This window comes from Tachyglossus aculeatus, chromosome 23 (assembly GCF_015852505.1).
Source record: "Tachyglossus aculeatus isolate mTacAcu1 chromosome 23, mTacAcu1.pri, whole genome shotgun sequence".
NCBI lineage: Eukaryota > Metazoa > Chordata > Mammalia > Monotremata > Tachyglossidae > Tachyglossus > Tachyglossus aculeatus.
Window position 1 is genome coordinate 38,296,565 of NC_052088.1, and position 26,744 is coordinate 38,323,308.

Here is a 26,744-nt window from a genome sequence, read left to right on the forward strand (position 1 = left end):
GTAAAATAAATAAATAAATAGAGTAACAAATATGTACAAACATATGTACATATATACAGGTGCTGTGGGGAAGGGAAGGAGGTAAGATGGGGGGATGGAGAGGGGGACAATCGTATTTATGGAGCGCTTACTGTGTGCAGAGCACTGGACTAAGCGCTTGGGAAGTCCAAGTTGGCAACATACAGAGACGGTCAGTCATTCATTCATTCCATCGTATTTATTGAGCGCTTACTGTGTGCAGAGCACTGGACTAAGCGCTTGGGAAGTACAAGCTGGCAACATATAGAGACGGTCCCTACCCAACAGCGGGCTCACAGTCTAGAACCTGATGGTTTTGTATCTATCCCAGTCCCTGGCACAGATGAAGCACTTAATAAGCCCGATCGAAAAGAAATGAGACGGAAAATAATAACAATAATAACAATAATGACATTTATTAAGCGCTTACTATGTGCAGAGCACTGTTCTAAGCACTGGGGAGAATACAAGGTGAGCAGGTTGTCCCACGGGGGGGTGGGGGGGGGCTCACAGTCTCAATCCCCATTTTACAGATGAGGTAACTGAGGCCCAGAGAAGTGAAGTGACTTGCCCGAAGTCACACAGCTGACAAGTGGCGGAGCTGGGATTTGAACCCATCATCATCATCATCACCATCAATCGTATTTATTGAGCGCTTACTATGTGCAGAGTGCTGTACTAAGCGTTTGGGAAGTCCAAATTGGCAACATCTAGAGACAGTCCCTACCCTACAGTGGGCTCACAGTCTAAAAGGGGGAGACAGAGAACAAGACCAAACATACTAACAAAATAAAATAAATAGAATAGATAGGTACAAGTAAAATAAATAAATAAATAAATAGAGCAACCCATGACCTCCGACTCCAAAGCCCGGGCTCTTTCCACTGAGCCACGCTGCTTCTCCAATGATTTCAGAAGAGGAAGGGAGGAGGGGGAAGAGGAAAAGAATAGGGGATCGCCAGGAGACACACCACCAAGACGCAACAATGCAATGGGGACACAAACAGGGAGAAGCGGGTATCATCATCATCATCAATCGTATTTATTGAGCGCTCACTGTGTGCAGAGCACTGGACTAAGCGCTTGGGAAGTACAAGTTGGCAACATATACAGACGGTCCCTACCCAACAGTGGGCTCACCCTGGCTCTGCACCATTCCCACCTCGGAGCCCAGAAAACTCCCAGGAAGGGCAGCAAGGGTCTCCTCCTGCCCGGCCCGGTGAGCGGACCCCCTTTCGCAGAGCAGGGAGGAGAAAGGGAATGGAGTCCCCCTCGTCCCCCTCTCTATCCCCCCGTCTTACCTCCTTCCCTTCCCCACAGCACCTGTGTATATGTATATATGGTTGTGCATATTTATTACTCTATTTATTTATTTATTTATTTATTTATTTATTTTACTTGTACATTTCTATCCTATTTATTTTATTTTGTTGGTATGTTTGGTTCTGTTCTCTGTCTCCCCCTTTTGGACTGTGAACCCACTGTTGGGTAGGGTCTGTCTCTATGTGTTGCCAATTTGTACTTCCCAAGCGCTTAGTACAGTGCTCTGCACATAGTAAGCGCTCAATAAATACGATTGATTGATTGAGTCGGTTATCCGGAGCCGCCACCTGCCCCTAGGTGAGTCAGCTGAAGCGCTCAGGGATCGGGGACCAGGTGCCCTGGGCGGAGAGCGGCGATAAAGGTAACGACGACATCACCTGGAGGCCGGGAACCTGAGAGATGCTGCTATTGGGCCAAACCAACCATCCAGGATTTCAATCAATCAACCAATCAGTTAATTAATGGCATTGTTTTATTTATTATTATTTATTTATTATTATTATTTATTTATTATTTTATCTATTATTTCTATTTATTTTATTTTATTTTAGTAGAGGGACTGTCTCCATATGTTGCCAATTTGTACTTCCCAAGCGCTTAGTACAGTGCTCTGCACACAGTGAGCGCTCAATAAATACGATTGATGACGATGATGATTGTTTTTATGGTTTGAGGTTTTTTTTTTTAATGGCATTTATTAAGCGCTTACTATGTGCAAAGCACTGTTCTAAGCGCTGGGGAGGTTACAAGGTGATCAGGTTGTCCCATGGGGGTGCTTACAGTCTTAATTCCCATTTTACAGATGAGGTAACTGAGGCCCAGAGAAGTGAAGTGACTTGCCCAAAGTCACACAGCTGACAACTGGCGGAGCCGGGGTTTGAACCCATGACCTCTGACTCCAAAGGCCGGGCTCTTTCCACTGAGCCATGCTGCTTCTCCAAGTTCTTAACTTCTTCTAAATTAAGCACTTACTATGTGTCGGGCACCATTCTAAGCACTGGGGTAGATGGAAGGTATTGCTCTATTTATTTTATTTGTACATATTTATTCTATTTATTTTATTTTGTTAATATGTTTTGTTCTCTGTCTCCCCCTTCTAGACTGTGAGCCCGCTGTTGGGTAGGGACCGCCTCCTGATGTTTCCAGCCTGTGCTTCCCAAGCGCTTAGTACAGTGCACACAGTAAGCGCTCAACAAATACAATTGATTGACTGTCTCTATGTTACAAACTTGTACTTCCCAAGTGCTTAGTACAGTGCTCTGCACACAGTAAGCACTCAATAAATACAACTGAATGAATGAATGAATGAATGAATGAATGAAGGTAACCAGGTTGGACACAGCCCATGATCCACATGGGGCTTACTGTCTTAATTCCCATTAATACGCAGAGAAGCAGCGTGGCTCAGTGGAAAGAGCCCGGACTTTGGAGTCAGGGGTCGTGGGTTCAAATCCCAGCTCCACCAATTCAATCAATCAATCAATCGTATTTATTGAGTGCTTACTGTGTGCAGAGCACTGTACTAAGCGCTTGGGAAGTACAAGTTGGCAACATATAAAGACGGTCCCTACCCAACAGTGGGCTCACATTGTCAGCTGTGTGACTTTGGGCAAGTCACTTCACTTCGCTGGGCCTCAGTTCCCTCATCTGGAAAATGGGGATGAAGACTGTGAGCCCCCCGAGGGACAGCCTGATCACCTTGCATCCCCCCCAGCGCTTAGAACAGTGCTTTGCACATAGTAAGCGCTTAAAAAATGCCATCATTATTATTATTATTATTTACAGAAGTGAGGTGCAGAGACGTGAAGTGACTTGTCCAAGGTCACACAGCAGTCAAGTGACAGAGCCGCGACTAGAGCCCAGGTCTGTCTGACTCCCTGGAACGTGTTCTATCCACCAGGCCACACTGCTCCTCAGCACTTGAGCGCTTACTGCGTGCACAGCATCGTACTAAGCGCTCGGGAGAGTACGACTGAATTGGTAGACACGTCCCCTGCCCACGAGGAGCTTAAGGTCCTTTAGACTGTGAGCCCACTGTTGGGTAGGGACTGTCTCTATGTTGCAAACTTGTGCTTCCCAAGCGCTTAGTACAGTGCTCTGCACACAGTAAGCGCTCAATAAATACGATTGATTGATTGATTGAAAGGGGGGAAAGCGGCAGTGACGGTGACAGCGGGAGACACTTGGAAAGAGGGTGGCCGCTGCTCTCTGGGAAACCCGTCGGCGATGAGCCGTCTGCCGGCACTAGCCATCTTGTCCGCTGAAATCCCCGACTTTCCCTCTAAAAACCCCATGCGAATCGGCATTCCCGGCGAGAGGAGGAGGGATGTGCTCAGAACGAAGCGCATCAGGGACCGTCTCTATATGTTGCCGACTCGTACTTCCCAAGCTCTTAGTCCAGTGCTCTGCACACAGTAAGCCCTCAATAAATATGACTGAATGAATGTATGAATGAATCAGGGAAGCTTGCTTAGAGAAAAGAGGCAAAGAAGCCCTACACACCCCTCCGCCTCACCCAGGATCATGTCGTACCAAGAGAAGGTGGGCCAAGGCACTTGGGTGAAGGGAGAAAATCCCGCACGGAGGGGAGAACGTGGCCCTCGTTCACCGAGTTTGGGAAAGGTTCTTGGAAAAAAACAAAATAGTCAGGTCAAGCGCGTAAAATGGCGAGTCACACTAGGCGAAAGCGCCCTGGGGTCTTTCAAAGTGCTTTAAAACTCTACACAATTCCATTTTCCTCTGGGAAGCAAGTCTAATACCCGGTTTTGTTTAGAACCTGATGGATGGCCAAGCTTTTCAAAGTGAATCAATCAATCAATCAATCGCATTTATTGAGCGCTTACTGTGTGCAGAGCACTGTACTAAGCGCTTGGTAAGCACAAGTTGGCAACATATAGACAGTCCCTACCCAACAGTGGGCTCACAGTCTAAAAGGGGGAGACAGAGAACAAAACCAAACATATTAACAAAATAAAATAAATAGAATAGATACGTACAATAAATAAATAAAGAGTAAATAAGAACTTCTGGATTTAATGGGAGCTATTGAAGAAGGGGACTGGGCAGTGTCAGGGGCTCTTTTTCCCCCTCCCCAAGGGACAGGCTCTCCTCCCTTGACCAGCGGCAGCTACTGTCTATCTGCTCCGCAGGGCTGAATCCTTTGGTCAATCAATCAGTGGTATATGTTAAGCGCTTACTATGTGCAGAACGCTGTATTAAGCACTTGGGTGAATACAAGGCAACAGATTAGCGGACACGTTCCGTGCACATAATCAGCTTACAGCCTAGAGGACGAGCTTACAGTCAGCGTTGCCTTGGCTTCTTCTAGACTGTGAGCCCACCGCTGGGTAGGGACCGTCTCTGTATGTCGCCAACTTGGACTTCCCAAGCGCTTAGTACAGTGCTCTGCACACAGTAAGCGCTCAATCAATACGACTGATTGATTCACCGGGCAGAGAGTTAGGGGCAGATTTATCTTGAATGAAAATAAAGGCAAAGAGTGAAGCAATAAAGGCAACGTTTAAGAAGGACGCCAGTACGGTAGGCACCTGGGCCGCGACTCCTTGGGGCCACGGGGGAGACGGGCCCGGGGGGTCGGCACTGTCCTGGGGCTTTCGGGTAGGTAGGGGGAAAGGAAGCCCAGACGGCGGATCCGGACGACGGGGAAAAGACGCTGAGGACACCGCGGCCCCGTTCCTCCTTCCGTTGACCCAATTTGGCCATGGCTCCTCGTTCCTCCTCCCGGCCCCACCCCGGGGCCTGGTGGGCCAAGGGTCAGGGCGTTGGATCCGAGCCCCGGAGCTGCTCAGGGGGTGCCAAGCGTCCCGAGGGACGGACTTCCTCTTCCTCCCCCTCTCCTCTCTCCCGTTCCTTCCCAGCCACCTCTCACTTCCCTGTTTCCTCAGAAGCCCTGCCCCCAAATTCACCCCCACCGTTCAAAATGAAAAGTTGGCACTGTATGAGCCACAGACCACCCAGAGAGACATCGAGCCCCATCATCATCAGTCGTATTTATTGAGCGCTTACTGTGTGCAGAGCACTGGACTAAGCGCTTGGGAAGTACAAATTGGCAACATATAGAGACAGCCCCTACCCAACAGTGGGCTCACGGTCTAAAAGCCCCAGTAGGAAAGGGGGACGGGGTTGGGTTGGGGAGTGGGGTGCTGCTCAGACTAGGTAATAATAATAATAATAATAATGGCATTTGTTAAGTGCTTACTATGTGCAAAGCACTGTTCGAAGCGCTGGGAGGATACAAGGTGATCAGGTTGTCCCACATGGGGCTCACAGTCTTAATCCCCATATTACAGATGAGGTCACTGAGGCTCAGAGAACTGAACTGTCTTGCACAAGATCACACAGCAGACATGTGACGGAGCCGGGATTAGAACTCATGACCTCCGACTCCCAAGCCTGGGCTCTTTCCACTGAGCCACACTGCTTCTCTACATACATATACATATGTATATATGTACATATCTATTCTATTTATTTTCTTTTGTTAGTATGTTTGGTTTTGTTGTCTGTCTCCCCCTTCTAGACCGTGAGCCCACTGTTGGGTAGGGACTATCTCTATATGTTGCCAACTTGGACTTCCCAAGCGCTCAGTACAGTGCTCTGCACACAGTAGGCGCTCAATAAATACGACTGATGATGATGATACATATCTATTTATTTTATTTTGTTAGTATGTTTGGTTTCCTTCTCTGCCTCCCCCTTTTAGACTGTGAGCCCACTGTTGGGTAGGGACTGTCTCTATATGTTGCCAACTTGGACTTCCCAAGTGCTTAGTACAGTGCTCTGCACACAGTAAGCGCTCAATAAACACGATTGATTGATTGATTGATTCTCTAGGGAGGTCAGAACGAGCGGTACTTGCAAGTGGCAACCATAAGGTAATCAATCAGCTCCTCTCTCTTACTTATCCACTCTCTTTTCCCACTAGACCCCAGCTCACACTCCGCATTCCTCTCCAGCCGACCTGCTCGCCACGCCTCCGACCTGTCGCTCGCGCGGTCCCACGTTATATCGAGAGATCCCTGTTCTTCCTGTCATCCAAATCTTCTGGAATAACGTCTCTTCCTGGAGACCTTCGCAGACTAATTTCTCTAAGCTCTATTTATTTATTTATTTATTTATTTTACTTGTACATTTCTATCCTATTTATTTTATTTTGTTGGTATGTTTGGTTCTGTTCTCTGTCTCCCCCTTTTAGACTGTGAGCCCACTGTTGGGTAGGGACTGTCTCTATGTGTTGCCAATTTGTACTTCCCAAGCGCTTAGTACAGTACTCTGCACATAGTAAGCGCTCAATAAATACGATTGATTGATTGATCTCCCTACCTTATAGCCCCTCGACGGTCACTTCGGCCCTTCCAAGCCCCCTAAACACCGGAATACTCACAACCCCTCTCCACCACACCCAGCACCCGCGTCCGTATCGCAAATGCTCTAATACTTCCTTCTAGCTGGAGATTAAGTATCTGTCCCCTCCTCGCTAGACTGGAATCTCCTTGAGGGCAGACATTTAATAATAATAATCATAATGTCGGTATTTGTTAAGCGCTTACTATGTGCAAGGCACTGTTCTAAGCGCTGGGGTAGATACAAGGTAATCAGGTTGTCCCACGTGGGACTCGCAGTCTTCATCCCCGTTTTACAGATGAGGGAACTGAGGCCCAGAGACGTTAAGTGACTTGCCCAAAGCCGCACAGCGGACAAGTGGCAGAGCCGGGATTTGAACCCACGACCTCTGACTCCAAAGCCCGGGCTCTTTCCACTGAGCCACGCTGCTTTTCCTAATTTCCCTGACTAAGCCCTCCTTTCCTCTTCTCCCACTCCCTTCTACGCCGCTCTTACTGGCTTCTTCACTCATCCTCCCTCCCAGTCCCACGGCACATAAATAAAGCAGCGTGGCTCGGTGGAAAGAGCCCGGGCTTTGGAGTCGGAGGTCATGGGTTCAAATCCCGGCTCCGCCGACTGTCAGGCGGGTGACTTTGGGCAAGTCACTTCGCTTCTCTGGGCCTCGGTTCCCTCATCTGTAAAATGGGGATTAAGACTGTGAGCCCCCCGTGGGACAGCCCGATCACCTTGTATCCCCCCAGCGCTTAGAACAGTGCTTTGCACATAGTCAGCGCTTAGCAAATACCATCATTATTACTATTATACGTATATATTTTTAGACTGTGAGCCCACTGTTGGGTAGGGACTGTCAGCGCTTAACAAATACCATCATTATTACTATTATACGTATATATTTTTAGACTGTGAGCCCACTGTTGGGTAGGGACTGTCTCTATATGTTGCCAATTTGTACTTCCCAAGCGCTTAGTACAGTGCTCTGCACATAGTAAGCGCTCAATACGATTGATGATGATGATATCTGTAATTTACCCATTTATTTATTCTTATTAATATCTGTCTCCCCCCTCTAGCCTGTGAGCAGGAATGTGTCTGTTGTTACACTGTACTCTCCCAAGCGCTTAGTACAGTGCTTTGCCCACAGTAAGCTCTCAATAAATATGACAATGAACATTATGCTATGCTTGTACGCATTTATTACTCTATTTATTTTACTTGTACATGTTTATTTTATTTTGTTAATATGTTTTGTTGTCTGCCTCCCCCTTCTAGACTGTGAGCCGGCTGCTGGGTAAGGACCGACTCTAGATGTTGCCGACTTGGACTTCCCAAGCGCTTAGTCCGGCGCTCTGCACACAGTAAGCGCTCAATAAATACGACTGAATGAATGAATGAAAAGTGCACCAAGAACTCAATAAACGCGACAGAGAGCTTGATGGAAGGAACTGAGCAGGGGAAGTGAAATGAAGATGGCGGGCAAACGAGGAAGTGAGAAAAAGCAAGCATTTGCCCAAGGAATACGTAAGTCGGGGTACCAGCTTGGGAGGACAAACTCTCCTGGGACAAAGATAGGAAGCTGAAGAAATGAAAATAGAAGCCAGCCGAACCAAAATGAATCAATCAGACAAGGTGTGCGCGACTGCTGACGGGTGCCCAGAAGAAATGGAAGAAGAGACACACGTTGTGGGGTGAACCTTAGAGAAACATAAAGAGGAAAGCAGTATAATAATAATAATGGCATTTATTAAGCGCTTACTAGGTGCAAAGCACAGTTCTAAGCGCTGGGGAGGTTACAAGGTGATCAGGTTGTCCCACCGGGGGGGCTCACGGTCTTCATCCCCATTTTCCAGATGAGGTCACTGAGGCCCAGAGAAGTGAAGTGGCTTGCCCAAAGTCACACGGCTGGCAACTGGCAGAGCCGGGATTTGAACCCCTGACCTCGGACTGACGCTGAGGGTAGGAAAGTGCAAGAGAGCTAATCTTAAAAGACGAGAAACATTGACTGAGGAACGCTCCCTATAGGGCAGGGAGCACCACACGTGGTTCACCTGCCAACTTGTACTTCCCAAGCGCTTAGTACAGTGCTCTGCACACAATAAGCGCTCAATAAATACAATTGATTGATCAGCCGAGCACCTACAATGCGTTTCCAAAGGTTAATCAACTCATCACCAGGATTTACTGAGTGCCCACTCCAGGGAAGGAAACATACTAGACAACTGGGTGTGTAAGTCACACAAAGGACGCACAGTAGTGAGGCAGCGTGGCCTGGCGGACAGAGTCCGAGCCTGGGATTCAGAACGACCTGGGTTCTAATCTCGCCTCCACCGCTTGTCTGCTGTGTAACCTTGGGCAAGTCACTTCACTCCCCTGGGCCTCAGTCACCTCATCTGTCAAATGGGAATTGAGATCGTGAGCCCCACGTGGGACAGCAACTGAATCTAACCCAATCGGCTTGGATCGATCCCAGAGCTTAGTACAGTGCCTGTCATCATCATCATCATCAATCGTATTTATTGAGTGCTTACTATGTGCAGAGCACTGTACTAAGCGCTTGGGAAGTATAAATTGGCAACATATAGAGACAGTCCCTACCCAACAGTGGGCTCACAGTCTAAAAGGGGGAGACAGAGAACAAAACCAAACATATTAACAAAATAAAATAAATAGAATAGATATGTACAAATAAAATAAATAAATAAATAAATAAACAGAGTAATAAATATGTACAAACATATATACATATATACAGGTGTGGTGGGGAAGGGAAGGAGGTAAGATGGAGTGGGGGACGAGGGGGAGAGGAAGGAAGGGGCTCAGCCTGGGAAGGCCTCCTGGAGGAGGTGAGCTCTCAGCAGGGCCTTGAGCTCTCAGCAGGGCCTGTAATATAGTAAGTGTTTAACGAACTCTATTATTATAATCATTATTATAGTCACTGTCCTCAAGGCGCTTATCAACTTAATGGGGGAGACAGGCCCAAAATGATTTACAGGGGGGAGCAGAGGAGAACAGAAAGATGGACCCTTGAATAACTAGATGAGAACTTACAATGCGATCGCCAATTTGTACTTCCCAAGCGCTTAGTACAGTGCTCTGCACATAGTAAGCGCTCAATAAATACAATTGATGATGATCGGTACGAAGGTGCTATGGGCGCTGAGGAGGAGCCCGCTCCCGGCTGCTCGTTCTTTCGATCGTATTTATTGAGCGCTTACTGTATGCAAGGCACTGTACTAAGCAGCATGGATAAGCAGTAAGGCCTAGTGGAAAGAGCGTGAGCCTGGGGAGGCAGAGGATCTGGATTCTAATCCTGCCTCTGCCACCTGCCTGCTGTGTTCCCCGCTCGGCCCCCTCCATCCCTGTTGAGAAAAGCACTGTGGTAACCGCCGTCTTCCCACCCACCACCAACCGTCCTCGCTCCCTGTGCTCCTGGTCAGGGAGAAGAAAGCATTCCCTCACGTCTTGGGTTCCTCCATGCCTGCCGAGACTTGGAGCCTCTTTTGCGAATTTGTTTGGGTTGGGTTTTCCTGATGTGTCTCTAATCCATAATAATAATAATAATAATAATGTTGGCATTTGTTAAGCGCTTACTATGTGCAAAGCCCTGTTCTAAGCGCTGGGGGGGTACAAAGTGATCAGGTTGTCCCACGTGGGGCTCACAGTCTTAATTCCCATTTTACAGATGAGGTAACTGAGGCTCAGAGAAGTTAAATGACTTGCCCAAGGTCACACAGCAGACATGTGGCGGAGCGTGGATTCGAACCCATGACCTCTGACTCCAAAGCCCGTGCTCTTTCCACTGAGCCACGCTGCTTCTCCATCTCCCTGCTCCAGCTCTTTAATAATGATGGTATTTGTTAAGCGCTTACTATGTGCAAAGCACTGTTCTAAGCGCTGGGGGGGATACAAGGTGATCGGGTTGCCCCACGTGGGGCTCACAGTCTGAATTCCCACTTTACAGATGAGGGAACTGAGGCACAGAGAAGTGAAGTGCACATCCGCACCTCCACCAAGCTAGCTCTCTTCCTCCCTTCAAAGCCCTACTGAGAGCTCACCTCCTCCAGGAGGCCTTCCCACACTGAGCCCCCTCCTTCCTATCCCCCTCCTCATCCCCCCACCTTACCTCCTTCCCCTCCCCACAGCACCTGTATATATGTATATAAGTTTGTACGGATTTATTACTCTATTTATTTATTTTATTTGTACATATTTATTCTATTTATTTTATTTTGTTACTATGTTTTGTTTTGTTCTGTCTCCCCCTTCTAGACTGTGAGCCCACTGCTGGGTAGGGACCGTCTCTATATGTTGCCAACTTGGACTTCCCAAGTGCTTAGTACAGTGCTCTGCACACAGTAAGCGCTCAATAAATACGATTGAAAGAATGAATGAATGAATCAAAGTGACTTGCCCAAAGTCACACAGCCGATAAGTGGTGGAGCCGGAATTAGAACCCGTGACCTCTGACTCCCACGCCCAAGCGCTTTCCACTGAGCCACGCTACTTCTCAGTCAAAGAGCTGTAGAAGCAGCGTGGCTCAGCGGAAAGAGCCCGGGCTTTGGAGTCAGAGGTCATGGGTTCGAATCCCGGCTCCACCAGTTGTCAGCTGGGTGGGGCATGTCACTTCACTTCTCTGGGCCTCAGTTACCTCATCTGGAAAACGGGGGTTAAGACCGCGAGCCCCCCGTGGGACAACCTGATCACCTTGTAACCTCCCCAGCGCTTAGAACAGTGCTTTGCACATAGTAAGCGCTTAATAAACTGCCATCATTATTATTATTATTATTAAAGAGTTCACAGTCAACTCTTTGACTGTGAGGCCCCCAAGGGACAGGGACTGTGGCTAATTCCCATCTGGGTATTCTCTCCTAGCTCTTAGTACAGTGCTCTGCACACAGTAAGCGCTTAATACACTCCTTTACTACTACTGCTATTGCTTCTACTATTAATTACTACTTGGGGAGGACTTCCCTCCCGGAGGAGGTGGGATCTCAGGAGGATTTTTGACAATGGAGGGAGCGGTGTGATCTGGTGAGTTAGAAGGGGTGGGCGTCTTCTAGACTGTGAGCCCGCTGTTGGGTAGGGACCGTCCCTAAATGTTGTCAACTTGGACTTCCCAAGCGCTTAGTACAGTGCTCTGCAGGCAGTAAGCGCTCAATAAATACGATTGAATGAATGAATGAGTCCCAGGTGGGGCTAAGAGAAGGGTAAGGGGCTGGAGACTTGAAAGAAACAGGCGGGACAAAGGGTCACTTCAGAGGAAGGGTAATAGACGCAACTGAAGGAGCTTCAATAAAGGGGGAGAAAAATAATAATAATAATAATAATGGCATTTATTAAGCGTTTACTATGTGCAAAGCACTGTTCTAAGCGCTGGGGAGGATACAAGGTAATCAGGTTGTCCCACGGGGGGCTTACAGTCTTAAAAATGAAGGAAGGCTTGTAGGACCGGGATTAGACGGCAGGTTACCAAAGAATGAGCCAAACTGCAGACCGGCGCTTACTAAATGCAGACATTCCCTCCGTCAGGCAGTCAGTGGTACTTACTGGACGCTTACTCTGATCAGAAGTTCTGAACCACAATCAATCGTATTTATTGAGCGCTTACTGTGTGCGGGGCACTGGACTAAGCGCTTGGGAAGTACAAGTTGGGAACATAGAGAGACAGCCCCTACCCAACAGTGAGCCCACAGAGCTCACAGAGATAGGTAGTGTGAGCAGTGCCATTATGAGTTACTAAACTTGAATCTCAATCTAGTCGGTTACTTTATAACCACAGGGCCACAGAAAAACAGAGTGTACAGGACGCCTACGTTTTCACACCCCTCTACCCAATTTTAGTTTCTCCTTCCTTGTGCACTGAACTTCCTTCGCCCCATTTTCCCCCCGTCTCCCCCACCATCTGCCTGTTAAACTCTCTCTTCTCATCATCAATCGTATTTATTGAGCGCTTACTATGTGCAGAGCACTGTACTAAGCGCTTACTAGGCTCTTCTCCACTCTATTTGGCCACTTATGCTCCTCCGAGCTTTTAAAAAAACAATGGTATCTGTGAAGCTCTTATGTGCCCGACACTGCACTATGCGCTGGGCTTCATCTCTGTTCAGATTCCTCCCCTTACCCAACAGAGAGCCTATTAAGAAAATAATCCATGTTCAAAGAATAATAAAAAAAATTACAGACTTTCCACTCTCTTCATAATGATAACAATAACTGTGGTATTTGTTAAGTGCTTACTATGGTGATGATGGCATTTGTTAAGCGCTTACTACGTGCAGAGCACTGTTCTAAGCGCTGGGAGGGGATACAAGGTGATCAAGTTGCCCCACGTGGGGCTCACAATCTTAATCCCCATTTTACAGATGAGGTAACTGAGGCTCAGAGAATTTAAGTGACTTGCCCAAGGTCACACAGACGTCATGTGGCGGAGTCGGGATTCGAACCCATGACCTCTGACTCCAAAGCCCGGGCTCTTTCCACTGAGCCACACTGCTTACTATGTGCCAAGCACCGTAATAATGATATTACAGTATTTGTTAGGCGCTTACTATGTACCACGCATTGGGGTAGGTACAAGGTAAATCGGGTTGGGCGCAGTCCCTTTCCTACATAAGGCTCACAGTCTTAATCCCCATTTGACAGATAAGGGGACTGAGGCACTGAGAAGTGAACTGACTTGCCCAAGTTCACGCAGCAGACAAGTGGCAGAAGCTGGATTAGAACCCAGATCCTCCAACTCCCAGGCTCACGTTCTTTCCCCTAGGCCAGACTGCTTATCCATGCTGCTTGTGTCGGTTATATTGTTCTATTGTACTCTCCCAAGTGCTTACTACAGTGCTCTGCACAGAGTAAGTGCTCACTAACTATCAATAATCAATCAATCGTATTTATTGAGCGCTTACTGTGTGCAGAGCACTGTACTAAGCGCTTGGGAAGTACAAGTTGGCAACATATAGAGGCAGTCCCTACCCAACAGTGGGCTCACGGTCTAATAATAATAATGATAATGATGGTATTTGTTAAGCACTTAGGTGTCAAGCACTGTTCTAGGCGCTGGGGTAGAGATAAGCGAATAATAATAATAATGGCATTTATTATTATTATTATTGACTGTGAGTTCTATCATTGACTTCTAGACTGTGAGCCCGCTGTTGGGTAGGGACCGTCTCTATATGTTGCCCACTTGGACTTCCCAAGCGCTTAGTCCAGTGCTCTGCACACAGTAAGCGCTCAATAAATATGATTGAATGAATGAATGAAATTTATTAAGCGCTCACTATGTGCCAGGCATTCATTCACTTCATTCAATCGTATTTATTTAGCGCTTACTGTGTGCAGAGCACTATACTAGGCGCTTGGGAAGTACAAGTTGGCAACATTGGGGTTTCCTTGCAATTTACACTCTTAATTTTTAACTCCCATTACATCTTGGATGATGCCATTACTGCCTTTCAGAAGAATTCACGGTATTTTTAAGTGCTCTCCTTATTCGCCCGCTAATTTTTGAGACTCGGGGGCTCTCCCTTCCACCGGATTCTGGGAACCGTGTGGAGAAAGGAGAGGAAAACATTGGGATGAGCCGCCCTCGTGGGAGGGGTGGAAGGAGAGGGCCGGGAACGGCTGGGATTGACTTTTCCATTCATTCAGTCGTATTTATTGAGCGCTTACTGTGTGCGGAGCACTGTACTAAGCGCTTGGGAAGTCCAAGTTGGCAACATCTAGAGACGGTCCCTACCCAACAACGAGCTCACGGTCTAGGGGGGAGACAGACATTAATACAAATAGATAAAACAATAAATTACAGATATATACAGATAGATACCTATGTGCTGTGGGGAGCCGCTTAGAACAGTGCTTTGCACATAGTAAGTGCTTAATAAATACCATTATTATTAGAGGGGGAGACAGACATTAATACAAATAGATAAAACAATAAATTACAGATATATACAGATAGATACCTATGTGCTGTGGGGAGCCGCTTAGAACAGTGCTTTGCACATAGTAAGTGCTTAATAAATACCATTATTATTAGAGGGGGAGACAGACATTAAGACAAATAGATAAAACAATAAATTACAGATATATACAGATACATACATATGTGCTGTGGGGAGCTGCTTAGAACAGTGCTTTGCACATAGTAAGCGCTTAATAAATACCATTATTATTAGAGGGGGAGACAGACATTAAGACAAATAGATAAAACAATAAATTACAGATATATACAGATAGACACATATGGGCTGTGGGGAGCCGCTTAGAACAGTGCTTTGCACATAGTAAGCGCTTAATAAATACCATTATTATTAGAGGGGGAGACAGACATTAAGACAAATAGATAAAACAATAAATTACAGATATATACAGATACATACATATGTGCTGTGGGGAGCCGCTTAGAACAGTGCTTTGCACATAGTAAGCGCTTAATAAATACCATTATTATTAGAGGGGGAGACAGACATTAAGACAAACAGATAAAACAACAAATTACAGATATATACAGATACATACATATGTGCTGTGGGGAGCCGCTTACAACAGTGCTTTGCACATAGTAAGTGCTTAATAAATACCATTATTATTAGAGGGGGAGACAGACATTAAGACAAACAGATAAAACAACAAATTACAGATATATACAGATACATACATATGTGCTGTGGGGAGCCGCTTAGAACAGTGCTTTGCACATAGTAAGCGCTTAATAAATACCATTATTATTAGAGGGGGAGACAGACATTAAGACAAATAGATAAAACAATAAATTACAGATATATGCAGATAGATACATATGGGCTGTGGGGAGCCGCTTAGAACAGTGCTTTGCACATAGTAAGTGCTTAATAAATACCATTATTATTAGAGGGGGAGACAGACATTAAGACAAACAGATAAAACAACAAATTACAGATATATACAGACACATACATATGTGCTGTGGGAAGCCGCTTAGAACAGTGCTTTGCACATAGTAAGCGCTTAATAAATACCATTATTATTAGAGGGGGAGACAGACATTAAGACAAATAGATAAAACAATAAATTACAGATATATGCAGATAGATACATATGTGCTGTGGGGAGCCGCTTAGAACAGTGCTTTGCACATAGTAAGCGCTTAATAAATACCATTATTATTAGAGGGGGAGACAGACATTAAGACAAATAGATAAAACAATAAATTACAGATACATGCAGATAGATACATATGTGCTGTGGGGAGTCATTCATTCAGTTGTATTTATTGAGCGCTTACTGTGTGCAGAGCGCTGTACTAAGCGCTTGGGAAGTACAATTGGGCAATGCATAGAGATGGTCCCTATTCAACAAGGGGGTCACAGTCTAGGAGATGGCGGGGAGGATGAATAGAGCGGGCCCACACTCTATCCACTAGATTACGCGTACTGAGCGCTTACTGTGTTTCAATCAATCAATCAATCGTATTTATTAAGCGCTCACTGTCTAACCGAGTGCGGGGCCGGGAAGCAGTGCGGTCTACTCATTCATTCATTCATTCAATCGTATTGACTGAGCGCTTACTGCGTGCAGAGCACTGGACTAAGCGCTTGGGAAGTCCAAGTTGGCAACGTATAGACACGGTCCCTACCCAACAGTGGGCTCACAGTCTAGAAGGGAAAGAACTAGTCTAGTGGAAAGACCGCAGGTCAGGACTGGGAATCAGGAGATGTGGGTTCTAATCCGGGTTCGGCCTCTTGCCAGCGGGCATTTCCCTGGAGCGGGAAGGACGGTCCAGTCCTGGGAGTTGGGAGTGAGGTGTCCGGATGCCAGAGCCAAGGGGGCGGCTCAGCAAGAAAGTGCCCTCGAGGTAAATCAATCAATCAGTCATATTTATTGAGCGCTTACTGTGTGCAGAGCACTGTACTAAGCGCTTGGGAAGTACAAGTTGGCACCATAAAGACCTTGGGGAGGAATTGGCTCGAGCAGAGAGAGAGGAGAGCACGCCCAACGCCGAATGTGGTGGCGAACGGGGCCCGTGGCAACCCTGCAAACGGTCACCGTGGCATCCCCCGGCTCGGCGGCTCTCGGGGGTTCGATCCCATCGCAGGCCCTCACCAAAGGAAAGCACCGTCCTAAGCGCCGGGGAGGCTGCAAGGTGATCAGGTTGTCCCACCGGGGCTCGCGGTCTTAATCCCCATTTTCCAGATGAGGTAACGGAGGCACACAGAAGTGAAGTGACTTGCCCAAAGTCACACAGCTGACAAGCGGCGGAGCCGGGATTTGAACCCGTGACCTCTGGCTCCAAAGCCCGGGCTCTTTCCACTGAGCCACGCTGCTTCTCTAATCAGGTTGGACGCCAACCCTGTCCCACAGGGGGCTCACAGTCTTAATCCCCATTTAGCAGATAATAATAATAATAATGATGGCATTTATTAAGCGCTTACTATGTGCAAAGCACTGTTCTAAGCGCTGGGGAATTTACAAGGTGATCAGGTTGTCCCACATGGGGCTCCCAGTCTTAATTAAGGCCCAGAGAAGTGAAGCGACTTGCCCAAGGTGGGCAGGAGGCATTCCCCGATTCCCCCAACACGTACAGCGAAGACACAAGACCCACAGTCTTTTAGACTGTGAGCCCACTGTTGGGTAGGACTGTCTCTATGTGTTGCCAATTTGTACTTCCCAAGCGCTTAGTACAGTGCTCTGCACATAGTAAGCGCTCAATAAATACGATTGATGATGATGACGAATGAACGGCAACATTCGACGTTGAGTAATGGCATGATGATGATGGTATTTGTTAAGCGCTTACTATGTGCCAAGCACTGTTTCAAGCGCTGGGGTGGATACCCGGTTATCAGGTTGTCCCACGTGGGGCTCACAGTCTCAATCCCCATTTTCCAGGTGAGGGAACTGAGGCACAGAGAAGCTAAGTGACTTGCCCAAAGTCACCCAGCTATTTATTTTATTTTGTTAATATGTTCGGTTTCGTTCTCTGTCTCCCCCTTCTAGACTGTGAGCCCACTGTTGGGTAGGGACCGTCTCTATATGTTGCCAACTTGGACTTCCCAAGCGCTTAGTCCAGTGCTCTGCACACAGTAAGCGCTCAATAAATACGATTGATTGATTGATGGACAAGTGGCGGAGGTGGGATTAGAAGCCTCGACCTCTGACTCCCGAGCCCGGGCTCTTCCCACGAGGAGCGAACTCCTTGGCGTGGGTTTTAAACCGATCGAGAGGTTGTAGACGTGCTGTTTACCATTCTTCACTTGGGTGAAAACCCACGCTCACCTCAAGATGACGCGTCACGTTCAAAAAGGAAGTTGAACACACTCCGCTCTCCCGTACGGCGCGGTTCACGTCCCGGACGGACCCTACGTCAAGGAAAACCCAAGCCGGAGGACGCGAACCTCCGCCAAAACCTCACGCGCGCACAAAGCCGGACATCGCGCCGCGCTCGGCCGAGGGTGCCTTGATTTCTCCCTTAATTTCTTCTAGCCAAAACACAACTTAAGCACTCGGTGCGGGGCGGCTTCACAACCAATTTGGGGCGGTTGGCTCGGAAATCCCTGAAAGGTCTTGAATCCTCAGCTCCCGCACGCACAAATCAACTGGCACAGCGGGGAATCAAAGTGAATTATACGGCCCGGTTGATATTTTTGACGGCGGAGGAAGATTCGCCAAAAATACCTTCAGCGATGATTTGATAGCAGCTCGGGGGATGGGAGGGGATTTCGGCATATTAAACCAAAGCAGAAGACAGACTAGAAATGTCAGAACACGTACATATGGGAGCCCTACGCTTTAATGACATGAAAAACGGAAAAGGATCCAAACATCTGCTCATTGAGGATCCCACGGCAATATTACTACTAAAAGACGCTTCCAAATAGTTTTAACGGAATTTAGAGCCCGTCGGGAATAATTACTACCAACTAAATTCCAATCTCATTTAATAATTTTCGGGAATAATTACTATCAACTAAATTCCAATCTCATTCAATAATTTCCAGGGTTCTTTGGTATAAACTCGGAGTTTCCCCTTTAATAATTTTTAGGGTTCTTGGGTATGAACTCGGAGTTTATACGCAGTGGGACACTCTGCTTTCATGAGGCATAAAGGCCATTCATTAGACAGATGTAAGCTGTACCATCATGGCAAATCACCAGTTTTGAACGCCGAGTCTCTATTTCTGGTTTACTCCGGTCACTGAGGAAGCATCTACCGATTCAGCGGCCGGTAGAACCGACCGAGGAATATACAACCGATACACCGGTTCACTGTATCATCATCAGTCGTATTTATTGAGCGCTTACTGTGTGCAGAGCACTGTACTAAGTGCTTGGGAAGTACAAGTTGGCAACATATAAACCACTGTATGGTTTCGCGGGCTTCCAATCTTCCGGTTCAAAGTGCCCACCGTAGTGAAATTCAGCTTGGGGAAGTGCTCACTCTTTGCAAAAGGATTATTCTATTCGGCTATGCGGCGTCCACCTAAGGAAGCTGAAGTTCAACGCCACCTATTTTTTATTCGGTCTTTACAGATGCCCGAGAATAACCCCCTTGGCCGCCTAACGATACGTTCAAAGCGGCTAAGCGCGTCATTTGACGCGTTTTCCATCCCTTGATCGAGCTTGCTTCAATGGACGGGATGGGAATCACCGGCCGCTGACTCACAACCTTTCTAACCTCGAGGAAAGTCGCTGATCTGCCACTCACCCGAGGCCTCCTCTGTTTCCCACCTCACTGACGCGGTGGGGTACAGTTTCGGCTGACTGGGCTGGCGTGGAGGAATTCACAGGTTGTTTTGTGTTTGCTAAATATATTGACTAATCCGAGTTCACTCTGGACAAGAGGCAGGGAAAAAAAATTGGATTTTGAAAGCCAAATTGATTTTTTTTTCCATTCTTCTCCCCCTCCCCCCGAGTAAACATTTTATCTCTTGCTCCAACTTTATCCAACAATGCTAACACAAGTCTTTAAGAGGCCTTCCCACATTACTTCCCAAGCGCTTAGTACAGTGCTCCGCACACAGTAAGCGCTCAATAATTATTGCTGAATGAATGACCCCCCCACACACAGCACATATGTATCTATGTGTAGATATCTGCAATTGATTGTTTTATCTATTTCTATTAATTTCCATCTCCCCCTCTAGACCGTGAGCTCGTTGTTGGGTAGGGGCCGTCTCTATATGTTTCCAACTTGTACTTCCCAAGCGCTTAGTACAGTGCTCCGCACACAGTAAGCGCTCAATAATTACTACTGAATGAATGACCCCCCCCACAGCACGTATGTATCTATGTGTAGATATCTGCAATTGATTGTTTTATCTATTTCTATTAATTTCCGTCTCCCCCTCTAGACCGTGAGCTCATTGTTGGGTAGGGGCCGTCTCTATATGTTTCCAACTTGTACTTCCCAAGCGCTTAGTACAGTGCTCCGCACACAGTAAGCGCTCAATAATTACTACTGAATGAATGACCCCCCCACAGCACGTATGTATCTATGTGTAGATATCTGCAATTGATTGTTTTATCTATTTGTATTAATTTCTGTCTCCCCCTCTAGACCGTGAGCTCGTTGTTGGGTAGGGGCCGTCTCTATATGTTTCCAACTTGTACTTCCCAAGCGCTTAGTACAGTGCTCCGCACACAGTAAGCGCTCAATAATTACTACTGAATGAATGACCCCCCCACAGCACGTATGTATCTATGTGTAGATATCTGCAATTGATTGTTTTATCTATTTGTATTAATTTCCGTCTCCCCCTCTAGACCGTGAGCTCGCTGTTGGGTAGGGGCCGTCTCTATATGTTTCCAACTTGTACTTCCCAAGCGCTTAGTACAGTGCTCCGCACACAGTAAGCGCTCAATAATTACTACTGAATGAATGACCCCCCCCCACAGCACGTATGTATCTATGTGTAGATATCTGCAATTGATTGTTTTATCTATTTCTATTAATTTCCGTCTCCCCCTCTAGACCGTGAGCTCGTTGTTGGGTAGGGGCCGTCTCTATATGTTTCCAATTTGTACTTCCCAAGCGCTTAGTACAGTGCTCCGCACACAGTAAGCGCTCAATAATTACTACTGAATGAATGACCCCCCCCCCCACAGCACGTATGTATCTATGTGTAGATATCTGCAATTGATTGTTTTATCTATTTCTATTAATTTCCGTCTCCCCCTCTAGACCGTGAGCTCGTTGTTGGGTAGGGGCCGTCTCTATATGTTTCCAACTTGTACTTCCCAAGCGCTTAGTACAGTGCTCCGCACACAGTAAGCGCTCAATAATTACTACTGAATGAATGACCCCCCCCACAGCACGTATGTATCTATGTGTAGATATCTGCAATTGATTGTTTTATCTATTTCTATTAATTTCCGTCTCCCCCTCTAGACCGTGAGCTCGTTGTTGGGTAGGGGCCGTCTCTATATGTTTCCAACTTGTACTTCCCAAGTGCTTAGTACAGTGCTCCGCACACAGTAAGCGCTCAATAAATACGATTGAATGAATGAATCCCTCTTTTCCCCTTCTGCCTCACCTACGCACTTGAGTCTGATCCCTTGATACTCACCTCACCCTCAACCTCCGCATTACCGACGTGTGTCGGTAATTTATTTATTTAGATTACTCTCAGCCTCCCCTTCAGACCCTGAAGCTCCTTGCGGCCGGGGAATGTGTCTGTTTTTTCTCTCGTACACTCCCAAGTGCTTAGTACAGTGCTCCGTGCCCGGTAAAGTGCTCAAAAAACACGACCGACACACCGACTGAAAGAGCAATTTCAGGAGAAGCGTGTTTCCGACGGCCTCGGAGGACGATCGAAACTGCAGGGCTGTTTTACAGCTGTACACGAGTTTTCAGAAAAGCCACAGCCACACTAACCACACACTAAAACATCATTCTGCTGGGATTAGCAATTTCGGTTTGTAGCGGCCCATAAACGGGGCAAGACCTTGGCACTTCGGACTTGGGGCGGGCGGGGGATTCCCGACGGCTCTGGCCACATTGGGCCGGACCCCAGCAGTCGCTCACTGGACGCGAACTCGATCTCAAATCTTGCGCCGAAAAGACGCCCCATCAAAATTCAACTACGGCACGGCGCCGAACGTGCTCGAGACGCTGCGGCTCCGGGAAAATCCAGTTCCCAACGCAGGCGGGGGCTACGGATTTTGGCTTTCCCTCTCGGGAATTATGCCCCGTCACGCAGAGGAATGTTATCAAGCGTTAAGTCGAGGAAGGCCGCGGAGTCCCAAGCTTTATCTTTTCCTGCCCTCTCCAACTGCACACTAGCACCAGGGTGGGGGGAGAAGGAAATAAAAAAGGCACCGCCCTATTTTATTTTGATACATGTGTCATGTAAGCTCACTGTGGGCAGGGAATGCATCGACCGACTCTAATGTCTATCCACTTCTTCCCAAACGCTTAGCCCGGTGCTCTGCACACAGTCAGGACGCAATAAATACCATTGATCGATGTCAACTTGATTCATTCTTTCAATCTAAATACCGCTATTTGATTCGTTCGTTCATTCAGTCGCATTTACTGAGCACTTACTGTGTGCAGAGCACTGTACTAAGCGCTTGGGAAGTACAAATCAAAAGGCTCTTCAAGGATGAAGGCATACCCACTCCAACAACACCCGGGTCTGGATCATTTATCAACCTCGGGCCCTCTGCTGTACTTTCTCGTTCTATTGCACTATTATGAATTAATAATCGCATTATTGAGCGCTTACTGTGTGCAAAGCTCTGTACTAAGCGCTTGGGAGAGTACGCTATAACATCAAACACGCTCCCTGCCCACAGGCGTTTAGTCCAGAGTCCGGCACCTAGTAGTTGCTCAACAAATACCACCGATCGATCGACCGACTGATTGACAGGCGGCTTTTTTGTTATTTCGGTCGATGGAGGGGACCAAAGTTGGGAGAAACGAGCCGGCTGGCCGCCGCTGGAGAAAAATAACCTCCCAAACGCTCCCGGACGGGCAACATAAACAGCATGGCGTAGTGGAGAGGGCACGATCTTGGGAACCAGGAGGTCATGAGTTCTAATTCCGCTCCGCCATTTGTCTGCTGTGCGACCTTGGGCATGTCACTTCACTTCTCTGGGCCTCAGTTCCCACATCTGTAAAATGGGGATGGAGACTGAGAGACCCAAGAGGGACAGGGGCTGTGTCCAACCCGATTTACCTGTACCCACCCCAGCGCTCGGTACGGTGTCTGGCACATAGTAAGCGCTTAATAAACACCATTTACTATTATTAGTAACAGAGAAGCAGCGTGGCTCAGTGGAAAAGAGCCCGGGCTTTGGAGTCAGAGATCACGGGTTCAAATCCCGGCTCGGCCAATTGTCAGTTGCGTGACTTTGACCAAGTCACTTCACTTCTCCGGGCCTCAGTTCCCTCATCTGGAAAATGGGGATTAAGACTGTGAGCCCCCCCATGGGACAAACCTGATCACGGTGTAACCTCCTCAGCGCTTAGAACAGTGCTTTGCACATAGTAAGCGCTTAATAAATGTCATTATTATTATTATTATTATTTAGACAAATGTAGGAAAGGATGTGGAAGGCAAACCCCTGCAGGCCACCCCAAAAGTGGCTACCCTTTGGTCACTACTCGGCCGGAGACATAGCTATAGGTAGCTATAATTTTATACATATACAGAGCTATAATTCTATTTATTCTGATGGTATGGACGCCCATCTCCTGGTTTCGTTTTGTTGTCTGTCTCCCCCTTCTAGACCGTGAGCCCGTTGCTGGGCAGGGACCGTCTCTATATGTTGCCGATTTGCATTTCCCGAGCGCTTAGTCCAGTGCTCCGCACACAGCAGGCGCTCAATCAACACGACTGAATAAATGCAGGCATTTTCGGCCCATTTCCGCGGCCGGATCGGAGAAGTTTCGCTTCTGGACCTTCCGCGGAACAAAGGAACTTTTCTCCACGACTCCCACAGCAGAAGAGGGAGGGGAGGGAAAAATTAAAAACAAAAAAAAAAAAAAACACCCAAAAAACCAACTTTCGACCCCGGAGGGGGGGAAAAAAAGGGAATCGCCCGGAAAGCAGATGGCAGAGGTCCTGTGCTGAACGCGCCTTCATTCATTCATTCATTTATTCATTCATTCAATCGTATTGATTGAGCGCTTACCGTGCGCAGAGCACTGTACTAAGCGCTTGGGAAGGACAAGTTGGCAACATATGGGGACGGTCCCTACCCAACAACGGGCTCACGGCGGGGATTTGGGAGAAGGGTGGCTCAGTGGAAAGAGCCCGGGCTTTGGAGTCGGAGGTCACGGGTTCGAATCCCGCCTCCGCCACTTGTCAGCTGGGTGACTTTGGGCGAGTCGCTTCACTTCTCTGGGCCTCAGTTCCCTCATCTGTAAAAATGGGGATGAAGTCTGTGAGCCTCACGTGGGACAACCTGATTACCTTGTATCCACCCCAGCGCTTAGAACAGTGCTTTAGCAGCGTGGCTCAATAGAAAGAGCCCGGGCTTTGGAGTCAGAGGTCATGGGTTCGAATCCCTGCTCCGCCGATTGTCAGCTGGGTGACTTCGGGCAAGTCACTTCGCTTCTCTGGGCCTCAGTTCCCTCATCTGGAAAATGGGGGTGAAGACTGGGAGCCCCCCCGGGGGACAACCTGATCACCTTGTAACTTCCCCAGCGCTTAGAACGGTGCTTTGCACATAGCTGGGCCTCAGTTCCCTCATCTGGAAAATGGGGGTGAAGACTGGGAGCCCCCCGGGGGACAACCTGATCACCCTGTAACCTCCCCAGCGCTTGGAACGGTGCTTCGCACATAGTAAGCGCCTAATAAATGCCATTATTGTTCCCTCATCTGGAAAATGGGGGTGAAGACTGGGAGCCCCCCGGGGGACAACCTGATCACCCTGTAACCTCCCCAGCGCTTAGAACGGTGCTTTGCACATAGTAAGCGCCTAATAAATGCCATTATTGTTATTAATAAGTGCTATATAAAAAGGGGGGAGGGAAAACCAACCCTCCCCCCAATGCTATTGATGCCTGTCTACTTGTTTTGTTGTCTCTCTCCCCCTTCTAGACTGTGAGCCCATTGTTGGGTAAGGATTGTCTCTGTTTCCAGCTTGTACTTCCCAAGCGCTTAGTACAGTGCTCTGCACACAGTAAGCGCTCAATAAATACGACTGATTGATTAGTACAGTGCTCTGCACACGGTAAGTGCTCAATAAATACGACTGATTGATTAGTACAGTGCTCTGCACACGGTAAGCGCTCAATAAATACGATTGAATGAAGCCCCCTCCTCCAGGCCGCCCCACCGTGCCCTTTGACCCCTGGGCTAAGCCTGCAATCAATCAATCGTATTTATTGTGCGCTTACTGTGTGCAGAGCACTGGACTAATCAATCAACCGTATTTATTGAGCGCTTCCCGTGTGCAGAGCACCGTACTAAGCGCTTGGGAAGTCCAAGTTGGCAACATCTAGAGACAGTCCCACCCAACAGTGGGCTCACAGTCTAAAAGGGGGAGACAGAGAACAAAACCAAACATACTAACAACATAAAATAAATAGATATGTACAAGTAAAATAAATCAATAAATGGGTCTCTTACCTTTCTTCTCTCTCGGTCCTCTCAGGCCCCACCGGCCACCACCGGCTTTTCCTCCGAAAAACGTTGTGCATCCAGTCGGGGGATTAATGGGGTGTCGGTGGGGACCCCCCCCCCCCTTGACGCTTCCCGTTGGCCCAGTCTCCGGTTGGCAGGACTTTTCCTTCCCCGGACGCAATAATAATAAAATAATAATAAAGTTCCTTTTTTTTCCTCTTTTCCCTCCGTCTTCTTCTCCCCCCCAACCCCTCGACGGTCGGGTGGGATTTCGGTGGGAAGTGCCTTGGAGGGAGGGAGGGAGGCAGGAGTCCGGCTCGGGGGAACCCGGAAAACCGGCTCCACCCGGGATCCGGAGGAGGAGGAGGAAGGGGAGGAGGGAAGAGGGAGGAGGAAGGAGGGAGAAGGGAGGGATGGAAATGGCCTCGACGGATGGACACGCCCCGGCCCGTCCAGGCCCAGAGGCCGAAGCCCGAAGGATGCCGGGAAAACAGGCAACAGCCCCGGGGGATGCTGGGAGCTGCCTGGCCTGCCCTGTCCTGTCCTGTCTGTCAGTCAGTCTGCCTGTCAGTCAGTCAGTCGGTCAGTCAGTGGTCAGTCGATCGGTCAGTCGGTCAGTCAGTCAGTCGGCCTGTCGGCCTGTCCCTCAGCGAGGCCCAGAAGCCCGCCGCCCCCCGCGTGCGCGCGCCGGCTCCCTCAGCAGGGCCGCGAGGCCGCGGCCCGGGGGGGAGGGGGGGAGGGGGGAGGGGACGAGAGCTGGGGGGGGAGGGGCCGCCCGCGCTCGCCCGCGCGCGCGCGCGCGCGCGCGCCGCAGGCCGCCGGCCAATCGGGGCCGCGGCCCGGCCGGCGGGAGCCAATGGGAGCGCGGGACTCCGGCGGGGCGGACCCATGGCGGGACCGGGAGGCCCGGCGGAGGGGGAGGGGGAGGGGAGGAGGCCGCGGCCCAGGCCTCCCCTCACCCCCCTCACCCCCCACACACACGCTTTGTCCTGGCGCAGGCAGGCGTTCATTCATTCATTCAATGCGTGCATTCATTCATTCAGTGCATTCATTCATTCATTCAATGCGTGCATTCATTCATTTCACTCAATGGGTGCGTTCATTCATTCATTCCTTCAATGCAGTCATTCATTCATTCCTTCAATGGGTGCATTCATTCCTTCATTCAAGGCGTACATTCATTCATTCGTTCAATGGGTGCGTTCATTGATTCATTCATTCGATGGGTGCGTTCATTCATCAACATCAATCGTATTTATTGAGCGCTTACTGTGGGCAGAGCACTGGACTAAGCGCTTGGGAAGTCCAAGTTGGCAACACAGAGAGACGGTCCCTACCCAACAGCGGGCTCATGGTCTAAAAGGGGGAGACAGAGACCAAACATACTAACAAAATAAAATAAATAGAATAGATATGTACAGATAAATTAAATAAATATATAAATAGAGTAAAAAAAATGTACAAACATATACATTCATTCATTCAATGCGT

General features: G+C 48.1%; 1 protein-coding gene across 1 annotated transcript in view; it reads right to left on the reverse strand.

Moving 5' to 3' along the window:
- The window catches only part of ERBIN (erbb2 interacting protein), a 231,367-nt gene extending 205,606 nt beyond the window's left edge, over window positions 1-25,761 (reverse strand). Inside the window, 1 exon segment of the mRNA XM_038765465.1 lies at window positions 25,260-25,761. The gene's annotated coding sequence lies outside the window, so the exon portion shown is untranslated.
- Window positions 25,762-26,744: the final 983 nt, after the last annotated feature.